This window comes from Macrobrachium rosenbergii, chromosome 54 (assembly GCF_040412425.1).
Source record: "Macrobrachium rosenbergii isolate ZJJX-2024 chromosome 54, ASM4041242v1, whole genome shotgun sequence".
Lineage (NCBI taxonomy): Eukaryota > Metazoa > Arthropoda > Malacostraca > Decapoda > Palaemonidae > Macrobrachium > Macrobrachium rosenbergii.
The window spans coordinates 13548690-13557602 of record NC_089794.1 but is presented as its reverse complement, the minus strand read 5'-3'; the positions used below and the strand labels follow the sequence as shown (position 1 = coordinate 13557602).

Here is an 8913-nt window from a genome sequence, read left to right as displayed (position 1 = left end):
CATGAGGTCACACGGCTCCCTACCAGAAGGTTTTCATTCCCTCAACAATAAACACAAACCATCATTCCCAAGTGTCATGTACAACCATGTATGTTGCTGTTCACTCATTTATAGCTTTATGCTTGTTGAATTGGAACTGGAATATAGAATTTAGGCCAGAGGCCAAGCGTCGGCATCTAAGAGATCACTCAGCGGTGAAACGGAAATTGACCGTCAGTAAGAAGGTTTGACAAGTTTAACAAGAGGAAAACCTTGCAGTTGCACTAGGAAGCATTTGTTAGGAGAGGGTGGAAAATAAGATGGAAGAAAGAAAATATGAACGGAGATACAGTGAAAGGAATGAAAAGGTTTGCAGCTAGGGGCCGAAAGGTTTATGCTTGCTGATGTTATTCATTGGCCCAAGCAATTTGTTTTCGCACCTCACTTCCTTGCCATAACATTTGGTCTATCCTGCTCCGCCTAAGCAATTCTTTATTGAGTCTGCCATCCTCAGCTTAAGCAATTCTTCAACTTTCCCGTAGGTGGGCAGTGCCATCAGTGCATCTCATGTGGTGCACTGTAGGCATTACTTTAAGGTTCTTTGCAGCGTCTCTTCAGCTCTTAAGGCCCGTGCAGACGATCGAGCAAAGCTCAACGGGCACTGCCCGCAAACGAACTAAGCCCACAGGTACAACTGTAGTGTTATCCACAGGTGCCGAGCTGGCCCAGTCAAACCCGGGCACAGCCAGAGCGTGTGGTCGTTCAGGCAGGACCTGCAGACCGTGTGCGGTACAATAACTACCAGTATTGTGGCCACCAAGAAGAATCGGAGGAAAGCTCTATCTATATATATATATATATATAATTGCTGTGTATATGTTCAATTTTACATTTCAAAGGCAAGGGTGTTCCCGATAAAGTTCTATTAAATCTAGAACATGTGGTCTAGACCACTGATCCAAAGCGGAAGCACAGACATGTGTATCAAACACTCGAGTGAACAATAACAACCTCTGCCCCATGCCTCCATAGGAAGCCGCGTGTGTCTGGCAGTGACGTCATATTACCGGCCACGGGCAGTGTCTATTGTTTTCGCTAAACAACCAACACAGGAACTTTGCCGTGTTTTAGCGGGCACAAGCGGTAAACTTTTTAAAGGGCAAACTGCTCGCTTGTGCATGCGGGCAGTGCTCGATCGTCTGGACGGGCCTTTAGCTGCAACTTCTTTCATTCCTTTTTCTTTCTTTACCTCCTTTCATATTCTCTTTCTTCCATCTGACTTTCTACCCTCTTTAACGATTGTTTCACATTGCAGCCGCCAGGTTTTCCTCATGTTACGTTTTTCATACCTCTTTACTGCCAATTTCCCTTTCACCGCTGAATGACCTCATAGGTCCTAGCGCTTGGCTTTTGGCCTAAATTTTATATTCCAATTCAAATTCCGCAGCTCTGTCTTTCCCTTCCGGCTTTTCCCCTCAAAGAACGTTGTTACGATGAAGCTCGCTTGGCAGATCTATTGGCCTATATAGCACGACCCATATTAAACAACGCCAAGATTTGCGTAAAAACAGACTTAGCAGCATCCCGAGAGGTTTACCTTTTACCAAATAAACTAAGACAATCGTCCTGGTCAGTAGCCTTCATAATTTGAGTTACTTTTTCCACAATAATGTTTGTTGTTCGTGCCTGGTACCAGTTTCTCAGATTCGTTTCTTTACAAATAACTAAACGTATTTAAAAGGCAATAACATTTTACCACAACCATTCTGTTCTAGAGCAACCAGTTTATTAAGAGCCGTATTGAGAAATCATTTGTTAATTATGGGACCTATGTATCAGTAAGGTTTTTATAATTTGTATTCTACTTCATTCACTAATTTACAAATTCCTTCAGTAGTTTACAATTTTCATTTCCGTAACAGGCAGGAACGATAGCAATTAAAGAGGTCCATTAACACAAATATGATACATCCACATGAAGCATTCCATATCAAGCGGCAGTCAGATTAAAATCCTCCAAACGTCTTTGATTACTAAGACTATTTTGCTCATTTGTCTCCTATTCGGTAAGAATTTCACAAACTCACTAAGCCAATAGTATCCGTAACAGTTACTATCCTAAACAACCAGTCCTGAGAACTGTTAGTCTTTAAATTGGTTTCATGGGTAGAATAGAATAGAGTATAGCATTTAAGTCTAAGCCCAAGCGCCGCGCCGGGACCATCCAGCGCTGAAAGGGAAAATTGAGAGTAGAAAGGTTTGAAAGGTGTTAATGCGTTCACACGATCGAACAATGTTCGACGGATATATTTGTTACCAACTAGCAGTGGAAAGCGAAAAGGCTCGCTGATGACGTCAGAAGCGAGCACCAAGTGGTGTACCGGACACTGTCCGTGTTCCCAGCATCGAAAGGTCACACACTGAATTAAATGCCTGAGTTACCAACGGACATCACCTTCGAACATTGTCCACCGGTCTATGCCCTGTGAGCAGATTCGAAACGGTGGTGAACACCCTCATCTGGTACCACTGCTTGTTGCCAGATCCGCTTCCATCGTTTCACCGCTTATGACGTCATCCTGCTTCTCCTGTGATATGGTAACGATTTTGTCCGTCGAACATAGTTCGATCGTGTAAACGCACCTTACACGAGAAAAACCTGGCTGTTGCACTATGAAACAATTAATAGGAGAGGGTGGAAAGAAAGATATAAGAAAATACGAAGGAAGGTTCAGTAAAAGGAATGAAAGGGTTGTAGCCAGGGGACGAAGGGACGCTGCAAAGTTAAGTAATGTCTGCAGTGCGCTACTAACTTTACGGGGGTTTTATAGATGAGAAAATATGTGGTCACTACCCTATACTAGTGACGAATTAAATTGAATGGAATATGAAATTTAGGCATAGAGCAAAGCGTTGGGACCAGTGAGGTCATTCAGAATCGAAGGGACCTATTAAACGGAAATCGTTAAAACAAATTATTAAATGTTCTTGGCAAAAGAAACTTTGCATCCCTAAGCTTTACAGATCTGTTTGCCAAACGACCTGCACTCTTCCCCAAAGCATCTCTAAGCTTTATGTGGTCAACCAGATTTGTTTGCCAAACGACCTTCACTCTCCCCCCCCACCCCCGCATCTCTAAGCTTTGTGTGGTCAACCAGATTTCTTTGCCAAACGATCTGCACCCCTCCCCCCCATTAAAAACGTCGCGCAATACTTTAACAAGAATTCAACTTTAGTTTTTCAGAATTTTATAGTTTTATAATCTGTAACAAAATCCTTTTCACCTGCGTTCAATCCTATGTTTAGCCACGTAGCTTAAGACCTTTGTCCATGGAAGTGTAGCTGACCGTCACATTATCAAATTTCCATACCAATGAATGGAAATTTCTTTGTGCTATCTCCCTGAAACGATTTTTTTAGTTTTACTCTATATTTAGTTTTACCTTCTAATTACACATTGTTCTAAAGTATTATTACGTAATTTACATAATTTTTTTGCTCCCAATACATTTAACGGCGCTCTTGGTATTGTATGGAGTCAGATTTCAGGTCGTTGCCCCACAAATTAACTAAAGACATTTGAGTCGTCACAACCAATACCCAAACCACATTTCCACTGCAAGGTGAACAAATGGAATTGTCAACAATTCCAGGAGGGTGGCTTCCATTCATTTGCTGAAGTTTAAAATTTGATATAGGCCTTTCACATGTGTATTCACTCACACGTGAATACTGTTAAACAGTCTGGTATATTTCTAAATTAAGCAGTTTCTACCTTCATCTGTAATTATATGGATGATAAACCAGATTCCACAGAATTTGCTTTCCCTATAAAAATACCGAGGAAGTAGTCAAGAACTGAAAACTAAAGACCCATTATTTATTAATTTAAAAAATTATACATAGACAAATGGTAGGTTTACGAATGCAGAATATCCGAGGAATCTAACTTGCAAACCTATCAGGATTGCAATGAGAAGCGCAGCATGGAAAATTTAGAAATTAAATGAACAGAAGCCTACATCCATCTAGTCGACTCTTGGATCCCTAGAATTATCAGCCTAACACTGAAAAGTTCGCTAATCTGTCCCGAGTCCGCACATTTTCTTGAATTCTTCCTCCAGCAAGTTGTGACCTGTAACAGAAAAACTGCAGCAGAAAATGTTCTTACAGCCATTACTCTGCAACTCCGTAAAGAGAACGCTAACTCTTAATATTTCTTGAAACACGTACGATATCTTCTACTTTAAGGATAATTAGCTTATAAAAACCGTGAGTTGCGTTTCTCCAGTCAAGTCCAAAAAAAAAGGTTATTACCCAGTGAGAACTTATAACCATCTGGAATAAGATTATCTCGTACATTTTATACCATAACTATGCATTAAGGCTGTATAACAAACATACTTTACAATGCTACTCTGCTTCTGACGCCATTTAAAGTTTAAAATTCTCACTACACGTAGAAAACAAACAATTTGTATATTAATACTTAGAAAATGCACTATTCTGAAAATCATCAAAACTAAGGCAACCCACATACTATGATCAAAGTCGTATTCTTAAAAATATGCCTTTGATCTTTCAAGAAGTCAGGTAAAAGTTAAAGAAACCGCTTAACTTTAAAATAAAACAACGAAGTTCTGTAATGTGAGCTCTTACTACGGAGGAAATGATCACATCATAGATCAGTTTTGCCACTAATCAAAAAGACCGAACATCTACCTTAGTATACTGTATTTAAAAATGTATATTTGTATATGAATTAACTGCCTGATGACCTTTTAAACGTTTCAGGTGCGATCAAATGCGATCAAACACCTGTCTGCCATGGATGGTTTGGCAAACACTTTACGTTCATTACAACATCGCATTCACTAAATGGGTAAGCAACAATTGCATCCAACTCTTATGATATCTTCGCAACCTTATTGTCTGTGTTAATGCGTATTTCACATACGCAAAGCCTTGTTGATGGATACCTTTGGAAACTCATGCCTTGATTATGAAATAGCATCAAATTCACTGCCTGTATTCATGAACAGTTCTACAACGCACTGTTCAAGGAAGCATTACATTTCCCGCTTATGTTATGACCTACCCCACAAAGAACTGCCCTTACTCAAGGATAGTATGAATGTCTCAGTGCCTTTTGATCATGAACAGCATCATCATTGCGCCGATAGCACCATTTACTCACTGTCTGTGTTCACGGATGGCCCAACACGCATTTGACAGGGTTCATGGAAAATAAATTCATTGCGCATGTTCATGAATGGCATCACAAAACTATTGCCATTATTACTGTGTAACACCAGAACACTATTGCCAGTATTCAAGAGTAACTTCCAAACTCTCTGCTTGTGCATGAGTATCAAACTTACTGCCTGTGTTAATGAGTAACAAACTGATTGCTTGTGTACCACTGTGTCCATTGAATAAAGATAATTGCTTGGGTTCATAGAGTAAAGCTAATTGATTGTGTTAATGGAGCAATAAACTCATTGCCTGTGTTCATAGAGCAACAAAATCATTGCCTATGTTCACAGAGTAACAAAATGTTACCGGATAGCGCCATAAATACACTGCCTATGCTATGAGCAACCTAATAGTATCAAAACTAACCAACATACCTGACAAACAACCTGACTACACCCCACTTAACAGGAGCTGAAAGTTCCTAGCTATGAGTTACTGACAAACTACATAAAACTAAATCAATCCGCTAATAGCAGAAATCCAAACATCACTCTGGACATAACCTCTGTCTGGGGAAAATTTTGCAAGGTTTTGACGATTTTCGAGAGATAAGGCATTGGGTACGCAAGCCTTATTATCGTAAATGACCCGTACATGTAGGGAGTTTCCTATAACCCCTATGACCAGAAATTTTCGGTTGCGAGAAAGAAAATATCAAGTTCGAATCCTCTGAAAATTTTATTAAGTCTGACGCCAACTTTACGCCGAAAAATTTAAATTCGGGCAAAACCTCTATGAATATTGACCAAAACTTATCTGACTTAACCTAACTACAAACTTCATCCATTTTCAGGAAGCTAAAACACTAAAGTAAAACATACCAAGACGCCAGACCTATACATGAATTTAATTTGTTTTAATGCTGAATATTGCCGTTTAATGGCATAAACATTAATTCCCTTAAACCTTAGGCAGCTTCTGCAAACTTAACTGAGAGCGAGGTAGCCTAGCACATTTAAATACCTAATACCTATCTGAACTTACAAGAAATGTAAGCAATAAAGTCTATAATCACTACCTGAAAAAGAAAGTTTGATTAGTCTGCTTCTTCACCACCACCCAAGAACCTGCATAGTAGGTCATACGACCTACTATGCAGAACATGGGGGATCCCCCACCCCTCCAGGGGTGCCGCCCCTAAAGGGGTGGAGGATAAGGTGAAGTTGCTCGAGAACAGAATATACAAATTAAAAAGGTAAATTTATTACAAAATTTAAAGTAAATTTATGACAAATTAAAAATATTAAAAAATCAAAAAGTAAATTTATGACAGTAAAAAATAAAATTTATGACCTAAAATGACTTAAAAGTAAATTTAGCGGGAAAAAATAACTCCTACATACTTGTTGGTGTATCAGGCGTGAAACTTTACCGTTAGAACAGGAACTCGCAGTCAAACTCGTACCAAGAACATCCTGGAAAAAATTAAGCTTAGAGCTGTGCGTAACTTACTCTAAAAATTGTAAATTCTTGGCGTTTACTCACGTCAGATTATAGGTAAACGCCCACAGAAACAGTTATAATGACTGCCCCACAGATTTGTGCGAGACTAAACACGCAGCAAGATTCGAAAATCCCCAAAACAAACATACAACAATAGCAATAACATAGTAAAGTTCCAGTGTTACCTTGTAGAAGCCCAGGGTTTATAACAACTTGACCAAAGAAGTGACAACAACCAATGGAAATCTCAAGCGCCAACTGTAGTCTAGTCGCGTGAAAACGGTTTTTCCGTAAAAACTTCACAGCAACCAATTACGCTACGATAAATTACAGGGGAATTGAAAACGCCGCTCTGAGGAAAAACGGATTACTTGACAAACTCCTGTTAAACGTCTACCGCCCAAAACGATGCTACAGTCGAAGGTCTGAAGGAACTTCAAATGTCCGAACGCAAACGATGTTGTCAATTTTGCCAAGGACTCTAAAGTCTTAGTAATGTCTTGCTTCTTGGAACTTGACCGAATGCGATCTTTGGATATCCTTGAAATCGCTAATTTTGCAAGCATTAATTTATTTCCTGCTCACTTCTGTCTTTCACGGATGTTTAAAATACAGCACTTGATGAATTTTCCTGAACGTAACTCGTAACTTCTTTTAGGGCTCACGAAATAATTTGTAGCATAAGCCCGTCGCTTATTTCTTTTCATCACTTTGATGAAATAGCTTCTAATTCGCGTGGATATTTTGCCATAACGATATATAATGAAATATTCTGTATACAAACATTATATATACAATATATATATTTATATATATATATATATATATATATATATATATATATATATATATATTTATATATATATATATATATATATATATATATATATATATATATATATATATATATATATATATATATATAATGTGTACCGTATAACTGGATGCATTACATAAAATTTGCTACACTGCTACATGATTCGCAACCATTTACAAATGAATATTACTATCATTAAACGTACTTAGCCCTTGCATTACTGCAGTGAAACTGATGCCTGAGTTTTTATGCAAGATATATATATCGTTTTTCTTTTAATTAATGAAATATCCAGGCTGCCATTTGTGACTGCTGTGTTATCTCAGTCCAGGGATTAAGTACCTCCTTTGAGTAATCATTGAAAATCCTCATTGAAAATCCCCGTTTTCGGCATCTGTTTTAAATATTATTTTGTACTGATTTTTCGTTTTCCTTTTGTTCACGTAGAAACGTTTCATTCTGCGATACATATATACTATATATATATATGTATATGTATATATGTATATATATATATATATATATATATATATACACATATATATATATATATATATATACAGCATATACAAATTGCATAATTATGCAGCAAACGAGCTGAGCTGACCATAGTCACGGAGAAACCACATAGGTCAAAGAAAACTAAGTTTAGCGAATTATAACCTCCATTCCGTTGTTACCACATTTTCCCCGATCTAGGGCGTTGCCATTGCAAAAAAGGGACTGAAATCACGGACGAAAAAGTGATGAAATCACAAAATGGGAATTAAAGCCCAGCCACAAGGGACAGACATGGAGGTCAGGGGATGCAAAGGGAGGTGTAGAGCGAAGGGCTTTACTCCACAACCTGATAAATTATGATGAAAGCGAAAAGTAGAAGTAGGAGTCTTTTCTCAATCAGTATAGAAAGCGAGTGCCATTATAATACTCATAATTTTCACATCATCAGCGGTGGTTCGTCCAAACCGAAGTCTATTCCATAAGAGACTTCGGTCTGGACGACCCACCGCTGATGATGTGAAAATTAAGCAAGAGAGCCTGATTCCAGTGCCACCCAACACTGACCCGGCCCAGGTTTCTGTTGAACGTTACTCTAGTCTCTGCAACAGCAATAATCGGAATGAGTTAGCCCGTATTATTCCCGACGACAAAGAAGAAAAACGAAGGAAATAACAAAAACAAGAAAAATGTTACCTATGGTATTAAAAGTTTAACGAGGCCACTGAGCTGGATTGGGATAAAATACCACACAGGTTCACGTAAATACTCACAGGCTGTAACACATACACACAATAAATACATTCACTCATGCTTCCACACTAAAAAGGTATAATAAAATTCATAATAAGTTAAGTAATATTTAAAAAAAATGTGAATTTAAATTTGACAAATGCTATGTTTTCGTGGTGTTATTATTT

At 38.2% G+C, this 8913-nt stretch overlaps 1 protein-coding gene across 1 annotated transcript in view; it reads right to left on the bottom strand.

Moving 5' to 3' along the window:
- LOC136834758 (uncharacterized) overlaps positions 1–7113 on the bottom strand; it is a 15737-nt gene extending 8624 nt beyond the window's left edge. The window contains exons 1-2 of the mRNA XM_067097368.1: positions 6864–7113; positions 6579–6650 (exon numbers count right to left, since the gene is read on the bottom strand). The gene's annotated coding sequence lies outside the window, so the exon portion shown is untranslated. The remainder of the gene's footprint in view (positions 1–6578; positions 6651–6863) is intronic.
- Positions 7114–8913: the final 1800 nt, after the last annotated feature.